Source organism: Microcebus murinus, chromosome 19 (assembly GCF_040939455.1).
Source record: "Microcebus murinus isolate Inina chromosome 19, M.murinus_Inina_mat1.0, whole genome shotgun sequence".
Classification (NCBI taxonomy): domain Eukaryota; kingdom Metazoa; phylum Chordata; class Mammalia; order Primates; family Cheirogaleidae; genus Microcebus; species Microcebus murinus.
In genome coordinates, this window is record NC_134122.1 from 27,752,839 (window position 1) to 27,772,298 (window position 19,460).

General features: G+C 39.7%; 2 pseudogenes; both read right to left on the minus strand.

The window, feature by feature from the left end:
* Nucleotides 1-4,264: 4,264 nt before the first annotated feature.
* On the minus strand, nucleotides 4,265-5,297 carry LOC105868335 (FUN14 domain-containing protein 2 pseudogene; annotated as a pseudogene).
* Nucleotides 5,298-5,732: 435 nt separating this feature from the next.
* LOC105868221 (cytochrome P450 3A8-like) overlaps nucleotides 5,733-19,460 on the minus strand; it is a 46,168-nt pseudogene continuing 32,440 nt past the window's right edge.

Consider the following 19,460-nt stretch of genomic DNA (forward strand, 5'->3'; position numbering starts at 1 on the left):
GGATTTCAGGGCTCTCTCTCCATGCTTGGAGGGAGGGTATGGTGGGAGAGATCAACTGGTGCAATTGCTCAGGTCTCCAGCCAGGTTTTTCCTTCCCTGTCTACAATCCTGGGCACTTTCCCCTCTGATAAGTCCACTTGTGTTTCCTCTGCACCCACAGTTTGTGTGTTGGGGCTGCTGGCATGTGTCTCCACTTGCCAGTGGTGGATAGGGGGATCTCCAATTCTGCCCCCCTTTTCCACCACTAGACCTCAAGGAAGGAGGGTGGGCCTCTCTATCCCCAGTAGTCTCTGCAAGTTAGATGCTCCCACCAGGGGAGGGGGAATGGAGCTCACCTACAGATCCCTGCTCTCTTGAGGTCTTCCACATCCTCCAGGTGGGCATGGACTCTCACTTGCCACCCGACCCTGGAACTGGAATCTCACTCCGACACTGCACCATCTGCCATCTGTGCTATCAGCAGATGAACGTGCCATGTGCTTGTGCCAGGAGGGTCAGAGACAGAAGTTTCCCTGCCTGCTGGAGATGGAGACATGTCCTCAGCAGTGAAAGTAGGTCATGTGGCAGAGAGAACTCTACCTGTTGCTTTGGATGGGGGCTGCGGACTTCCTGAAATGCTGTTGAGTTGGGGGCACCCATCTGCCCTCCTCTCCAAACCCCAGTGATGGTAGCATGGCCGCCCTCCTCTCCATGCCTCTGTGGTGACTATGCTGACTGAGGCAGGCTCAGCGGGGAGTGCACTGTCCTTAGGGGGAGCTCAGACCCTCAGCATAAGGCACTTTGGTGGTTGTTGTGGGGTGTGTGTGGCCCTGCAGCTACGAGTGTCTTGAGCCAAAATTACATCCTGGGATGCCAGGAATGGAGAAGGTGCAGAGGAGGGGGTATCCAGATGCAGGGATCCCACCTCTTTGGTCACTCATGACAATCCCACATGAGAAGAGAGCCCTGTGTCCCTTGCTGGTCTGAGCCACCTCAGTGAGAGGAAGAAGAAAAACCCCTTAGACTTTCATAGGCTCCAAAGGCCCTGGAGTTATTTCATGCTGGTTACTCCTGTCTATCCTCCTCTCTCTCCATTGCTCAGTTGCTCCTGGTGATGATCCCAGACTCCACTGCTGCCTGTCCCTTGTGGTCCATTTCTGAGCATTAAACACTCTCCACTCTCCTCAGTCCCATCCTCAGCTCTTCTGCCAGGATGGTCTGACAAGATTTGTCTCCAGTCGGTATTCTTGGCTCTCATATATTTCATTCAAATCTTACCCAACAGAATGCATTCTTGTTTTATCCCTTTCTGAATCAGTGGCTGGCTTCTCCAACAGTGAGAACCATGGCTTCCATAATCCTTAATATATTTCTTATTGAATCAGCATCCTTTACATAGCCACCACCTATCCCTCCCCATTCACAGATGTCTCCTCACCTCACTTGGGCTCTCCACACCCTACGTGGGCTCTTGCTGCTCTTGCTGAGCCTGCTCTGTATGGGCTGCTCCTCCCCTTGCTTGGCTCCTGCACCCAGGCCAGACTGCCCCTGCTTGTGGACACAACCAGGACTCAATCCTCTACCTTTACTTGTGGCCACCACCCTACTGCAACACACCTAATGGCTTTGGGAGTGATTTCCTCAGAGAAGAAAGTGGAGGGAAGGAGCAGAAAGGAAAAGTAAGAACACTGTGCACTGTCTGATACCAGCTGAAACTGATGAGTGCTTTTAGTCTTGCTGCCAAACCAATTGCCCAACTGACAATTTCTTATTCGGTGTTTATTGTGCATAGACATTTTGAAGTTGAAGATGGATTACAAGAGATATAAAGAAAACATGCTTCCTGGCTTCCAGAAACATCAGGGGAGATGGGATTAAGATATTCAATCACCACTAATAGTATAATAATAAGTTCGTCCTGTATTACAAAAATTTGTGCTTCAAAAGATAAAATTAAACTGTGAATATATATTCTAAGCAATGGGCAAAGCCACAATGGCTTAACTCTCACCTATGTTAATATCAAATTGGAGTTTTGAAATAAGCCCAAGGAACCAGTGATTATGATGGCAAAAAATTCTTAGTTGCTGGTTCCCAATCATTCAGTCCTATAGATTCTTACTTAATGTGCATGAAGGCATCAGATAATAATTTTGTAAAGAAATGTTTGTTGGTTTGCTCAGTATACTTATTATATAGTATAGTACAAATAGAGCCGGTGGTACGACTGCCATGATTATAGCCACCAAAATAATTCTTACTTTCATTGGCAATTCTTTTTTTTTTTTTTTTTTTTTTTTTACTGAGATAAAATTATATTTTGGTCTGTTTCACAATTGATAAAACATGTATAGCTATTAATTTAATGATTGTTATAGGTGGGTGATGAATACATCGGAGGGTCATTGTACTGTATTCTTTACTTTTATATATGTTTCAAAGTTTTCATAATGAACAGTGGGAAAAATTTAAGTTCTTATAAAAAATATGCAGCAAAGAGGTTCATACCATTATGATTGAGATGATTCACACATACTGCAAAGCAAAGTAACTTATCTTGCCTTAAATGTAATAAGAAAAAAATGCAAACAGGTGATTTCTATAAAGTTCCGCATAGCCACTGGTAGTTTCAATTTTATTTATTTATTTATTTATTTTTTTATTTTATTTTTTTTTGAGACAGAGTCTCACTTTTGTTGCCCAGGCTAGAGTGAGTGCCATGGCGTCAGCCTAGCTCACAGCAACCTCAAACTCCTGGGCTCAAACGATCCTCCTGCCTCAGCCTCCCAAGTAGCTGGGACTACAGGCATGTGCCACCATGCCCGGCTATTTTTTTGTATATATATTTTTAGTTGGTCAATTAATTTCTTTCTATTTTTAGTAGAGACGGGGTCTCGCTCAGGATGGTTTCGAACTCCCAACCTCGAGCAATCCGCCCGCCTCGGCCTCCCAGAGTGCTAGGATTACAGGCGTGAGCCACCGCGCCCGGCCTAGTTTCAATTTTAAAATTCAATAAATCATTTTCAGGATAGGTTAAAAACATTTTAAACATATGGCCTTACAAACACACACATTATTTCACAAAGGATCGTCTGCAAGTTTAAGAATTAATTACTAGTAAAAATAACCTTTAACAATGAGTTTTCTTTCTATAAGGTCATTTTTCATATATTCAACAAATAGCACCTGTTAAGTGCTGGGACCTGTGCATATAATATTGAAGACAACAGAAGCCTTGCTCTCTGGAAGCTGATATTCTAGTTGGAGTTGCAGACATAGCAACATACCATTACAACAAAATGTGCTAAGATTCTAAATGTGTATGTGTATAAACTTTTATTTCAAAAAATAATTTTGGAAGAGCTGTGGTCATGAGACAGCAAATTACACTTGATGGAAATTATTTCACATGTACTATCATTATCTTTCTCAATTCTGAATGTTTGGATAGCTACTTCTTTAAAATTAAATGTTATAGGCCGGGCGTGGTGGCTCATGCCTATAATCCTAGCATTCTGGGAGGCCGAGGCGGGCAGATCGCTCAAGGTCAGGAGTTTGAAACCAGCCTGAACCAAAGTGAGACCCTGTCTCTACTAAAAATAGAAAGAAATTAATTGGCCAACTAAAAACATATATAGAAAAAATTAGCCAGACATAGTGGCACATGCCTGTAGTCCCAGCTACTCGGGAGGATGAGGCAGAAGGATTGCTTGAGCCCAGGAGTTTGAGGTTGCTGTGAGCTAGGCTGACACCACGGCACTCTAGCCTGGGCAACAGAGTGAAACTCTGTCTCAAAAAAAAAATTAAATGTTATATTTTATACTTAACTATATAAAAAATAGAATTGGCACAGAAGATCTATGGCTACCCTAAATGTTTTGACAAGACGTGAAGAATACTTCACATTCAAAACTTAAAACCTTTTATCTGAAATAAAAATTCAAGAGCTCTTCTTCCCACCTAAATCACTTGTTTTGCCATAAATAAACCCTTTGGAAACAGCGAGATGCAGAAAACATTCTTGGACAATATCTTCATGCCCCTAAATGATTCACTAAGTCTGACCATCCAACAATGTATTTCTAGCAGCTGGTTTCCCTAAAGACCTTCCCACCAAATATAGTACCTTCAACACAGCACATACCTTTCCATATTCAGATTTTTCATTTATAGTACTTATGATGCCACTTTTATCAGCGTAATTATAGCAGGTATAAATAGCTCTCTTTCGGCAATCTAAAACCAACTAAAAAAAAGTAGACACCAAGATACCAAAATCTTTCATGCTTAAAGGCAAATGTATTCAGTTCCTTTCCATGCAGCACATAATAAGCTATGTGCTTATTTCTTTTCCAAATCAATAATTTGGGACAACCTTTGAGGATCCACTCATCCTCCATGGTGAACCATCTTGCAACATGTTCTGATAAGTATCTTATGTAGGAGGAAAAGGAACATTCTTGCTAACCTACAGATTGGCCAAGTCGAGAGTGTACTGGAAGGAGAGCTAACGTCTATTGTCTCTTCCGCCACCATCAAGTGGTAGGGCTGTAATAACTTGTACCAACAGATGCCTATAGAAGCCATTCAGAATTGCCACGGCAGGGAGGAAGGCATGGGAGAAGATGAGAGACTCGGTGTCCTATGATGGAGTGCAGAGGCTGCTGGCTGTAAAAAACCAGGAACAATGGAAGTGAAGTCATCCTTCTTAGGACGCCATGCCAAGCAAAAAATACCCCAGTCACTAGAACATTCTTCTTCACAAATGAAACCAACCTCCTCAGCTTTGCTCTTGACCTCAGTAGGTATCTGGCTGCTCTTACGGATCTTCAGCTGCTCTACTCGTTGCCAATCAACTTTGATGTAACCAGTATGGTTTGCAAGCTGAATAAGAAAAAATCCACCTCCCACAGCTGTTGCAGCCAACTTTCCAACCTTCTGGAATATGAACCCTGTACACCATCCAGTGACGCCTCCAATTAACAGCTGGGTTGCCACGCTGTACTTTTCAGCCGAAGGCCCAGATTCCTGCCCAAACAGCTTACGCCACCATGGCTGTTTTTTAGCAAATTCTGCAAGGTCCAGTGACTCAAAATTTCTCTCAAAGTTTCCTTGACCAGAGGTGGCCATTTTGGCGAGCCAATCTCTCGAGGGCACTCGCAGAAGACCGGCGTTGTAGGACGTGGAGTGGCGCGCTGTCGTCGCCACCAGCTGGCTTCCGGCACGTGGGGCAGATGTTTCCATCCCCACGGCGGCAGCGGAAGAGGACGGGCTGGGGCCGTGGCGGCAGCTTCTTATTCCCACAAACAGCTGCGTCACAAGACTCAGAGGGTGATGTCCTCATTGGCAATTCTTGATAAAACTGTTGATAAAAATTTATTTTCTTATGCGAGTGGAGAGGGAGTCAATGGTACTAACTGGGGATGGGTGGAGATTTTCCTATGAAGACCAGAGAATTGGAATGCATTAGTTTAGTCACCTCCTTTATATCACACAACATACGTTCTTCAAAAGACACTGCAGGGGCAATATATGTAACCCCAACTATATTTGTACCCCCATAATATGATGAAATAAAAGGAGGAAAAAAAAGACACTGAGAGAACTCAATGAATATACAATTTCCTAGTCATTGATCAAGTGCCCTAGGTTAAGCTCTTCTTCATTTCTGCATTTTATTTACAGTGTAAATTGGAATCACTGGTGTTCTTAGACGTTTCTAGAAGAACAAAGCAGAAATCCTTTAGGGAAAGTCAGGTTCCACTTATGATCCCATCTCTTGACTCAACCTTTAGAACAATAGGTTTTTCTGGAATAAGTTCCCTTGGGCTGAATTTCATGGCGATCTGCAACAGTTAAACAAGCATATTGAGAAGCAATAAATGAAGCAAATAAAGAAAAGATAGAAGTAAAGTTGAAAAGATATATTAAGGACAATAATGCTTTGCAAATTTATAAAACCTTCTTTTAGCATCATATATCTTGGATTCTGTATACTTATTCTTTAAGCTGTGTGAAGACTGGATAGTGAAAGCATTCTTGCATCCATCACTTAATACAATACTTACTGAGCACCTCTTTTGTGCCAAGTCTGAGACAAACTCATTTTGGCTTGAGTTTTTTAAAATTAAATTTTATGTAAAATGAATGAGGCTTAAACATTTATTCCAAATTCTTAGGCATTATAGCAAACTATTTGTGAACAGCCATATGAAGGTCATTTTATGTATGTTGAATTTTGCAATGTTCTCCTGAACAGATATTATACACTTTAATCACATGGGCAGTCTTTGAATTCTAATCAATCCTGTCACTCTTCTCTAGGGAAACGGTGCAGTATAATGATGGAAAGTTGCCTTTAGAAACTATCATGTTTTTGTTTTCTAACATCTACTCCAGTTTTTTCAAATGTAATGCAAATGGAGAACTTCTCATGTTCTACAGTGTTTTGATTAATACTTTGGGTACAATTCTTATTGAGTCACTCCTTCCATGATGGGGGAGCCACCAACAGAGTAACCTTATGATCTTATTTAACTGCAGGGTTAACAAATTGTCATGGGGATTGAGAAATGCCAGCCTGTAGATGGCTGGGAGCTTGCCTGGGAGTATCTTTCCCATCCCAGGCATGCCAGCAGCCAGCTTTCTCTAGGACCTCTGCTGCCTATTTGTACACACTTCTTGGACAGCTCCACAGCTGCTCTAAACTCTCAAATAAGGTAGAACTATTTCCATCCTTCTCTTCTCCCATGCTAAAAGCCTACATTAGAGGAGGAGTTGCATATGGAATGCATAAGTCTAGAAGACTTATAGTGGCTTGGTTCATATGAATTAATGACAGTTGTTCCTGAAGGTCTTCAGATGAAATACCCAAATATTTCTATAACTGCAACACATTATTTTTAATTTCAAATGGAATAGACGTATTTTCCTTGTAGAAAGACAGATAGACACACACAGACACAAATGTCATTTGTTAAGTTTTAAAAGCAAAATGCTTAACGTTTGTATCCATGAGATCCAAATAAACTGCAGATCGCTCCTTAAACATTTACTGAATATTCCTAATGGATGATGTATTCATCAAGACACCATTATGACTTCATGAAAACAATAAAATGAAGTGATTGAGTTAAGGCAGTATTCAGTTAAAGTATTCTGGACACAGTGAAAATATACAGCACAAACTGGATAATGAATGACAAGGTATTAAATTAGGTGGTGCTAACATCCTGCACTAACCAAAAACAGAGCAGAGATTGGACCCTGGACTAGGCAGGGAAGATTCTTTGGAGGCACTTGGAGTTTGAACTAATACTTGAAGGATGAGTAGAAAGAAGAGGAGAGTGGGAAGAATATTTATGGAGTTACTAACTGGCTGAAAGGAGCCAGCCTGGTATGGAGGAGGGCACCGAAAAGGTGAATTCAAACATTCAGGATGGTTCTAGTCGGTGCGACCCTTCATGTCTGGTAGAAGTGCCTTAAATCAGTGATTTTCCAACTTGGCTTCAAATGAGAACCAGTAGGGGAAGTTTTAAAGCCACATTCTGGGTCAGTTATTTTAGAGTTTATGAGATGACCCAAGGCAGATTGATATTTTAAAGCTTCCTGGTGATTCTAATGTGGTGCCAGTGGTTGAGGCGCAGTGTCACGAGGGAGCGTCTCTAAGTTCGGGTCAGAAAAGCACCCCTCAAAAGTCATGGTGAGATAATCACTGTATTGTGTGATTGTGCAAAACTCTTTCTTATCTTTCCAATTGATTTGAAACTGAATTTAACTCTTGTTCAATTTCAAAGAGACTGAACACAATTATTGTTTTTTTATTTCTTGCCACTGTTAACTGGCTATGTTATAGAGACTGGATATATTTATGTCATGGTAATATGCATTTACTTTAGATGATGTTTATAGTTTGGTCTTTATAAAGCCATGTCTTGAACTGTAGAACTGAAGCACCCTTAAAACAATTCACTATTGCAAGATCATGGAAACAACCCAAGTGTCTGTCAATTCACGAGTGGATAACTAAAATTTGGTATATGCTCACAATGGAATACTATTCAATTCTAAGAAATGACAGTGAATTAGCACCATTTATGCTATCCTGCATTAAGCTTAAACCCGTTATCCAAAGTGAGGTGACACAAGATCAAGAAAACGGGCTCCACATCTACTCGCCATCAAATTGGTACTGACTGATTAAAACTATGATGCTCAAATGGGGATAGTGTCCACTAGGGTTTAGGGGAGGGGGAGATACACATCTTAGGGTTGTGGTGAGCATAGTGTGGGGGGGGAATACAACTAAACCTTCCAAGGGAAAGGCTAAGATATACAATGTTATCCAAAGGTCAAAAAAAGGGAAAAAACAAACAAACTAACTTTTATCGGGTGGTGGACAAATGGGAGGGGGGAGGAGGGGAAGAATTTACACTTACAAAATAGGTGCGATGCGCATCATCTGAGAGTAGGACATGCTTGATGTTTTGGTAAGGCGGGGTGGGGGGGAAGGCGTGGGGAGGAATGGCAAGGGCAATATATGTAACCCTAACAATATTTGTACCCCCATAATATGAAAAAATAAAAAATTTAAAAAAAGACCATGGATGGTTCCAAATACATTATTTGCATCCATAAAATAAATTACTAAAAAGATGAACAAGCATATTCTTTTTAAAAAATATACACTCCACAGTAAACAAAATTCCCAATAAAACATTATGTGTACAGAAATTTTACTGACCTGTGTTTCTTTGCAAGGTTTGAAGGAGAAGTTCTGGAGTATTTTGACGAGAGCAAGTTTCATGTTCATGAGAGCAAACCTCATGCCAATGCAGTTTCGGGGCCCGGTTCCAAAGGGCAGGTATATATAAGGATCTATGTTGTCCTTGTTCTTCTTACTGAACCTGGATCCACAATAGTAGATAGGAAAGTTAATGAGAGAAAAACCAAGAGCTATATGATAGGAGTTGTGACCTAGACTTCCTGTCCCCACAGGAGTAGTAAACAAAATACTCTGGTGGTTAGTCATGGGAATTCTGCTATAGTTATTTTGCTATGAAAATTGGAAGCTATATATCTTTTCCGTTCTCCTTAACCTATAGGAGCTGTCCATTTTGTTGAGATGACATGAGTACAGTTTTAAAAACTTACCTCTAAGTACTAAAATTATATTCCTGGTTGTGATGTGCTCACACTCTAAAAGGTACATAAATAATGAGAATGATCAATGGAAAAGTAGTTTCCTGCCTCAAATCATACTTATGTTGTTCATATGTACATTGAGGTAAGAGCAGGAGAAAATATCTAGCACTATTTTAATTGGGCTTCTTCTTTTTCTTTCTCCTCCCTCTCTTCTACTTTCTTTTCCTTCTAAATCTCTGCTCCCTGCTCCTCTTCCCTGTATTCTTCTTCTCTGTCTTTGTCTTCATAGTCCTCCTCCTTGTCTTCCCCATAGTGCTCCTTCTCTTCTTCCTCCTCCTCCACTTCTTCCTCTCCCACCTCCTTCTTCTTGTCTTCCTCCTCCTTACCTCTCGGTCTCCCCTCCCCTTTTCCCGACATAGAATAATTTAAGTCAGGTAATTTACATGGGCATTTGATGCTACTCTCCTATAATATAATCACGATTTCCTTGTCTATCAGTTCTACTAAGCTATAAATTCTGAAGGTTACACCTGCATTTTGTTCAAATTGATTCCTCACTATATGATTATATGAAGAAAAGATGTTGTGTGTAAGTGATAATGACATTATCGTAATGTGTTTTATAAGATGTCCTTATGTTTTTGAGAGCATTCTGAAATATTTAAAGGTAACTGCTTCAAAATAACAGGAGTTTAGGAGATGGTTGTGGTGCTGTGTGGATGGGGCAGCTGACACACGTTGATCATTCTTAAGTCAGGAGATATGCACATGCAGATACATTAAAAGTCCTCTATACGCCTGTTTCTATAGAATACACGCATATAGTGAAACATCTTCCATAGTATATATATATTTTAGTGTTTGGATATCTCACATCCTGGCCCAGTTCCTGACACTCAGTAAGCACTTACTCTGTGTTTGGCGACAGAATGAATCAAATGGGAGTACAGTGAGTGGTCTCTGATATTTTTCTGTGCAGCTAGAGGAGGTTGAATTGCTCAGGTTCAAAGAGAAACAGAACTCTGCAGCTCCAGAAAATGGAGGACTTGGTTCATTCTTATTACTCTCCAACACATATGTGCAGACTCCATGCTAGCCCAAGGGACACCATGGCCAACAAGACAAGCTCCCTGCCATCATCAGGCTTGTAGTGATGGGTCAATAAAAGTCTAGCTCCCCGGCCTCCTGACTCACCAGCCCTAAAACTGCCCTAAAAACTGTATTCTTAACTTTGATTACCAATATTATAATGAAAAGGCATCAACTATTTCCAGAGTTCCTAAATGCAGTTTCACGCTATATTCTCAGAGAAGCCTGCTGGAATGTCTGAGATGCCTAGAGAGCTATGACTGTGCTTTGGAAGAGTCACTGACCACTGCAAATACAAGGGACCTGACACAGGACTGTAGCCACAGACAGGACCAGGAAGACCTGTGCTCTCCTCTGTCCTCAATGGAGTGGCTCACACCAACAGAGATGAGGCCTTCTTAGGTCCTCAGTTTGCACCTTTACAATTACCCTTGAGGAAACAGCAACTAATGTTGAACACAAAGGAATGTGGACACATTTGTTAAAGTTGGTGACAAATTCAGAGAGATATAGGCAATAGCACAGAAAAGCTGTAAGGACTAAAAAGCCTACACTAACATAAAATAGGGGTGAAATAAATTATGGCAAATCCATACCAAAAATATATAGTTAAAAGGGATAGTGGATAGTTTACTCTTAAATAAAGTAAGAAGCAGTTCAAACCTAAATAAAACATTATAACACTCTAGTTTTTAAAAAGTTATATATGAATAGAACAATGTCCATCAGGGCATATATCATATAATTACTGAGTCTTATTTTATGGTGTTTTTACTACAAGTGGCCATAGTTTTCTTTTACTAGTCTATGGTTTATAAACTTTCACAATTAATACTTTTATAACAGGAAATTTGCACAAATAAAAATACTTAGAAGATAATCACTGTATAACACATGGTTATTATGTACACAAAGAGATGTAGGAATGTGCTTGAAACAGCCTCGTTGACGGTGGGCTCCCTTTCCCAGGGGCCTTGTACCTTTTGGGGCGGAACTCCTCAGGCTCTGGCCAGTACTTTGAGTCTCAGTGAAGGGCATACGTTGGTATCATCACAAGTACCCCTTTGGGAATGGACACTCCCTTGATTTCCACGTCTTTCTTACAGACCCTCACAATTCTTGCGGCAATGGGGAATAATCTGAGAGTTTCATTCACCACCATGTCAAGATACTCCATCTGTACCAGGGCATCATAGGTGGCAGGTGTCTGGGAAGAAAATAAGCCCAGATTTTAATAAATTGAGACTTGGAATTAACTGTTAGTGCAGTCTATTAAGCATTATTGAAGTGTTAGTGGATCCAAAGAAGCATATTGGCAAAGGAGCTTCACATCCATACGGCATTCTAATAACTATCAAGTGCTTGATCTGCTCTCTGTCCCATGAGACATGTGGAGATGTTACAGATATGGGAGACCTGTGGGGACATCCCATACCCTGGGCCTAAAATCCTGAGCATCACCACATAGTACCTTTTCTTCTCTCATGAACAAATGTCAAGAGTGGATGAACGTTACATTTCATTACAATATGTCAAAGTCGAAGTCACCTTGCAAAAACAAGGCCACATATGTACCTAGGGAAGGAAAAGAGCATGTAGAGAGCAAATCCCCCTGTTCCACTTAAGGCTTTTTAGTTGGAAATCTTGCTCAGTTACCCTTTTGATTACATATATGAAATATGGGTAGAAATACCATAACAACCTCTATAAAAATTTGAGGATAAATTAGTCGATCTCTAACGGAAACAGGATGAAAGAAGGTAAAGATTAGAAGCTACCAGGGTAAACAATTTCAATCTAGTAAAAATTATAAAGGGGATAGAAATCCCACATTCAGCCCCATCCCCTTTTGCTCAGTCTACTACTTGCTGCTTAAGGGATTGACTATCAGCTCCATAAAAGATCCCTTTGTGTTCACCTCACTGCCTGAGCAGCCTCGCCAGCCCCAGAGGTCAGGTCTCTTCACATCACAAAGGATCCCAGTTGGGCAGAGATCTGAAAAGACTGTGGGTGATATGTCACTAGCACTTCGTCTTGTATTTGGAGGCAGTAGTGAGGATGTCAAGAGATTCCACAGGAGCGAGATAACCTGGTTCCTACTTGGCTTCTGTACCACTAGCTCCATGACTGCAGCATGAGACAGGTGTTGGGCAGAGCTGGGTCCACCTGCCCAGTGCACCTGAGGCCAGGCACGATCAGACAATAGCCAGACAAGAGCATGCTAAGCTATCTATCCAGACAAGTGAGCAACAAATGCTTATTCTTAGATGCCACTAAGTTTTTCTGGTTTGTTTGTTCTTTTGTTTTTTTTTTTCATTATTGTGGTAACTGATAATAGATGCACGAGGACCAGCAATGTTTTAGAAATGTCATATATTTCTGGGAGCAGCGTCCATTACGTATATTTATCCCTTTCATTTCCTCTTTAGAGCCTTCCTAAGTAGTGTCTGTGAAAAAATCAAGGCTTACACATTTGGGAAACTCCTCCTAGGAAGTGGTGAGCAGGCATTCTTGCTAAGGCTGTACCTCCTCCCTCCCTCTCCATTTACCATCCACTCTCCTTATTCGGCAAAGTCCCATCAATCTCCTCCTGCAGTTTCTGCTGGATGTCAGGGTGAGTGGCCAGTTCATACATAATGAAGGAAAGAACACTGCTAGTGGTCTCATACCCACCAAAAATGAAGGCAATTGACTGGACTATGAGCTCCAGATCAGACAGAACTGAAAGGAGAAAAAGGATATGTTAGAGTAAAGGAGGACAAAGTTGAAGATCACAGTTTACAGGAAGAAAAATCCAAGTGAGTTCCCAAATCGCTAGTGAAAAAAGTGGAAAAGTAACTCAGAGTCACACTAGGAATGGTTTTCATTCAGATATCTGTGTTATAGAGCTAGAACAAGGCAACATTGTATTAACCCAGTTTATCTCAAGATGCATATGATCATGGCCCATCCACTCCTCATTATGCCGTTCTCACCAGCAAGACATCTGTGCTATTTCCAGAGAGCATTTCTGTGTAATATACTCAGTGTTACGGGTGTGTCCCTTGGAGGATCATAAAAGGACTTCAGCTGTAAGTGAAATATAGGGTAGCCTTCTCTGCCAGGAAAAACTTAAAGTATTTTAGTTACACTAGAGCTTGAGCATTTTTCAGAATTTGCAATACTGAGGCTTCAGGGAAAATTGAAGGATCTTTTCTCTACACATGGTTGAGGGAACTTAAGGGAACAACACTGGGCTACAGATAAACTGTTGCCACTCCAAGTGTGGTCCATGGATCAGCTGCATCAACACGATCTGGCAGGTTATTAGAAATGCAAAATCTAAAGACCCACCTAGACTTACAAAATCAGTACCTGAACTCTGAGGAGCTGTGATGTGTATACTTGAAAAGCATGGCTTTTAACTTTAAGAGGCAACACAAAGAAACCACAAAAAGCCTCCATGACCTAGAACAAAAGTTCACTAAAGAAATAGACACAATGAAGAAAAGTTTAAAAGAACTCCTGGAAATGAAGAATCAATTCAAGGAACTACAAAATACAGTGGAAAGTCTCAAGAACAGGTAGATCAAACAGAAGAAAGAATCTCAGAGCTTGAAGATAACACCCTCCAATTAAATAAATCAGTCACAGAAATAGAGCAGAGAAACAAGAGAAAAGAGCAAAGCCTACAAGAGCATTGGGATTATGTGAAGAAACCTAATGTGAGGGTCATAGGGTTACCTGAAGGGGAAAAAGAAAACTCTCAAGGGTTGGACAAGCTATTTGAAGATATAATAGAGGAAAATTTCCCAGGCCTTGCTAAAATGTCTCCAGATACAAGTTCAAGAAGCTCAAAGGACCACTGGGAGATTCAATGCAAACAGGAAGACGTCAAGACATGCAGTCATCAGACTACCAAAATATCAACTAAAGAGGCCCTTCTATGAGCTGTAAGATGAAAGAAGCAAGTAACATACAAAGGAAAGCCAATCCAAAAAGGCCAGACTTCTCTACTGAAACTTTATAAGCAAGGAGAGACTGGGACCCATTCTCACTGTTCTGAAACAGAATAATGCCTAGCCTAGAATCTTATTCCCAGCAAAACTAAGTTTTGTATATGAAGGAGAAACCAAGACATTCTCAGATAAGCAAAGACTGAGGGAATTCACCAAGACAAGACTAGCCCTTCAAGAAGTACTCAAAACAGTATTATCTAGGGATCAGCACAATAAACACTCGTGAATATAAATCTACTCAAAAGCTAAATATCAAAGGCCAAATACCACAATGGCTCAAGAGAGAAAACAAAGCAACAAAGTTCAACCCAACATAATTAACAGAAATCTGCCCCACCTATCAGTTCTCTCAATAAATGTGAATGGCTTGAACTCCCCAATCAAGAGACATAGGCTGGCCGAATGGATAAAAAAATACAAGCCAAGTATCTTCTGCCTTCAGGAAACACATCTAACCTGCAAGGATGCATTTAGATTAAAGGTAAAGGGGTGAAAAACAATATTTCAAGCAAACGGAAGCTGAAAGAAATCTGACATGGCGGTTCTGATTACAGATAACTTAGTTTTAAATCAACAAAATAAAAGACAAAGAAGGTCACTATTTAATTGTGAAGGGTACAGTTCAACAAGAAGACATAACAATTCTAAATATATATCCACCCAACCTAGGTGCACCCAGATTCATAAAGCAAACTCTACTTGATCTAAACAAATGGATAAACAACAACACCATAATAGAGACTTCAACACCCCACTGACAGCACAGGACAGATCCTCCATACAGAAAATGAACAAAGAAATAATCGACTTAAACAGAACTCTAGAACAAATGGGCCTGATTGACATTTATAGGATATTCTACCCCAAACCACTGAATATACGTTCTTCTCATCAGCTCATGGGTCATTCTCTAAGATTGACTATATCCTAGGACACAAAGCATGTCTCAAACAATTTAAAAAAATAAAAACTATACCATGTATCTTTTAAGATCACAGTGGAATAAAAGTAGAAATCAGCCCTAACAGGAACTCTCATTTCTACACAAAGTCATGGAAACTAAACAACCTTCTACAGAATGATCACTTCATAAACTAGGAAATCAAGATGGAAATCAAAAGATTCTTTGAACTAAATGACAAAGGAGACACAAGTTATCAAAACCTGTGAGACACAGCTAAAGCAGTCCTGAGAGGAAAGTTTATTTCCATAAATGCCTATATCCAAAAGTCAAAAAGATCACAAATCGACAACATAATAAATCATCTCAAAGAGCTGGAAAGAAGAACAGATCAACTGCAAACCCAGCAGAAGAAGTGAAATCATTAAGATCAAATCAGAACTAAACGAAATTGACGACAGGGAAACCATACGGAAGATTAATAAAACAAAAAGTTCATTTTTTGAAAAAAACAAACAAAATTGACACACCTTTGTTGGCTAGACTAATGAAAAGCAGAAAACAGAAATCTCTAATAAGCTCCATCAGGAACAATAAAGGAGAAATTACAACAGATGCCACGGAGATACAAGATATAATTTATGAATACTACAAAAACCTCTATGCACACAAACTGGAAAATGTGAAGGAAATGGACAATTTCTTAGAAACACACAACCTCCTTAGGCTCAACCAGGAAGAAATAGAATTTCTGAACAGACCAATATCAAGTACTGAAATTGAAGTAGCAATAAAAAACCTTCCAAAAAGAAAAGTCATGGATCAGATGGTTTCACACCTGAATTTTACCACACCTATAAAGAAGAACTGGTGCCTATCCTGCAGAAATTATTCCTCAACATTGAGAAGGATGGAATCATCCCCAACACATTTTATGAAGTGAAAATAACCCTGATACCAAAACCAGGAAAGGATGCAACAAAGAAAGAAAACTACAGACCAATATTCCTTATGAACATAGATGCAAAAATTCTCAACAAAATCATAGCCAATCGAATCCAGGTGCTTGTCAGAAAAATAATCCATCACAACCAAGTTGGCTTCATCCCATGGATGCAGGGATGGTTCAACATACACAAATCTATAAATATAATTCACCATATAAACAGAAGCAAAAACAAAGACCATATGATCCTCTCAATAGATGCAGAAAAAGCATTTAACAAAATTCAACACCCTTTTATGATAAGAATGCTCAACAAAATAGGCATAGATGGGGCTTACCTAAAAGTGATACAAGCCATATATGACACACCCACAGACAACATCATACTGAATGGGGAAAAATTGAAAGCATTCCCACTTAGAACTGGAACCAGGCAAAGTTGCTCACTATCTCCACTTCTATTCCATGTAGTGCTGGAAGTCCTTGCTACAGCAATCAGACAAGAAAGCAGAATTAAGAGCATCCAAATGGGAGCAGAAGAGACAAAACTCTCACTCTTTGCTGATGACATGATATTATACCTAGAAAACCCCAAGGATTCAACCAAGAGGCTCCTCGAATTGATAAATGAATTTGGTAATGTCTCAGGGTAAAAATCAATACACAGAAATCAGAGGCATTCATAAACGCCAACAACAGTAAAAGTCAGAACCAAATCAAAGACTCAATTCTCTTCAAAATAGCAACAAAGAAAATAAGGTACCTTGGAATGTATTTAATTGAGGAGGTAAAAGACCTCTACAGGGAGAACTATGAAACACTGAAGAAGGAAAGAGCAGAGGAGGTAAACAGGTGGAAGAATATACCATGCTCATGGGTAGGCAGAATCAACATTGTTAAAATGTCTATACTACCCAAAGTGACCTACAGAGTCAATGCAATCCCTATCAAAATACCGTCATCATATTTCTCAGATATAGAAAAAATAATTTTACACTTCATATGGAACCAGAGAAGACCCTGTATAGCAAAATCAATCCTAGGCAATAAAAACAAAATAGGAGGTATCAATTTACTAGACTTAAAACTATACTACAAGGCTATAGCTTTTAAAATATCTTGTTACTGGCACAAGAACAGAGACACTGACCAGTGGAACAGAACTGAGAACCCAGATATAAAACCATCCTCATACTGCCAACTAATCTTCAACAAAGTAGACAAAAACATACACTGGGGAAAAGAATTCTTATTCAATAAATGGTGCTGGGAAAACTGGATAGCCACATGTAGAAGACTGAAACAAGACCCACATCGTTCACCTCTCACAAAAATCAACTTATGCTGTGTAAAAGACTTGGACCTTAAGTGTGAAACTATTAGAATTCTAGAGGAAAACTTTGGGAATACTCTTCTAGGCATTTGCCTAGGCAAATAATTTATGAAGAAGACCCCACAAGCAATCACAGCAGCAATAAAAATAAATAAATAAATGAGACCTGATAAAATTAAAAAGCTCTGCATAGCCAAAGAAACTGTCGAGAGAGCAAACACACAACCCACAGAATGGGAGTAAATTTTCGCAAGCTACACATCCAATACAGGGCTGATACCTAGAATCTATTCAGAACTCAGGAAACTCAGCAAGAAAAAATAAAACAACCCTATGGAAAAATGGGCAAAGTACATGAACAGAAACTTCTCAAAAGAAGACAGAATAATGGCTAACAAACATATGAAAGAATGCTCAACATCTCTAATCATCAGGGAAATGCAACTCAAAACCACAATGAAATATCACTTAACTCCAGTGAGAGTGGCCTTTATCAAAAAGTCTCCAAATAATAAATGCTGGCATGGATGCGGAGAGAGAGGAATACTCCTACACTGCTGGTGCGACTGCAAACTAGTTCAACCTCTGTGGAAAGCAATATGGAGACACCTTAAAGTGATACAAGTCGATCTACCATTTGATTCAGCAATTCCACTACTGGGCATCTACCCAAAAGATCAAAAGTCATTTTATGAAAAAGAGACCTGCACTCGAATGCTTATAGCAGCACAATTCACAATTGCAAAGCTGTGGAAACAACCCAAGTGCCCATCAATTCATGAGTGTATTAATAAAATGTGGTATATGTATACCATGGAGTACTATTCAGTTTTAAGAAACAATGGTGATATAGCACCTTTTGTATTTTCCTGGATAGAGCCAGAACCCATTCTACTAAGTGAAGTATCTCAAGAATTGAAAAAGAAGCACCACATGTACTCACCAGCAAATTGGTATTAATAGATCAACACCTCAGTGGACATATAGGAATAATATTTATCTGGTGTCGGGCAGGTGGGAGGGGGGAGGAGAGGATGGGTATATACAAACATAATGAGTGATATGTGCAATGTGTAGGGGATGGTCATGCTTGAAGTTCTGACTCAAGGGGTGAGAGGGGCATGGACAATATACATAACCGTAACACTTGTACCCCCATAATATGCTAAAATTAAAAAAAAGAAAAAAAAACCAAAAAAGCTAAAATTAAAAATAGAACACAATAAAACCCAAAACAACAATGGTGAACTAATATCACTTGCATTATCCTGGAGCCCATTCTCTGAAGTGAAGTGTCACAAGAATGGAAAAACAAGCACCACATATACTCGCCACCAAATTGGTACTAGTTGATCAACACTTGCATGCACATATTGAAGTAATACACATTGCGTGTCAGGCAAGTGGGAGGAGAAGGAGGAGATGGGTATATTTATATCTAATGGGTATAAATATATAAGGTACGCACTGTCTGAGTGATGGGCACACGAGTAGCTCTGACTTGGGTGATACCAAGGCAATATATGTAACCTAAATTTTATAACCCCATATTATTCTGAAATATAGAGAAGAAAGATAAAAAACTTAAAAAATAATGTAATGTTAACAAAGTAGAAAAAAATTACAGGTACCTGAGTTGATGAAAATATTCCAAAGTTGACAATGGTGATGGTTATACATATGTTTGAATGTATTATCAATCATTGAAATGTCCATTTTAAGTATATACATTCTATGGTATTTGAATTATATCTCAATAAAGTGGTTATTTTAAAAAGGAGAGAGAAATAGATATAATATCCACATACTTATTGAGAGAAAGAGTGGATCTAAGAAATAAATTCTAAAGAGCTTCTTGGTCTTTTCCACAAAGGGATCTTGTGGGTTGTTGAGGGAATCGATGTTCACTCCAAATGATGTGCCCGTGATGACATCCATGCTGTAGGCCCCAAAGATGCTGAGTAGAGAAAGACATGGAAGATTGAAATGAGCACTGCTTCACCATTCTGCTAGTGCACATGCAGCAAGATGTGTGTGTAAATCTGTGTGAACTGTCAGCAGATGTCAAGA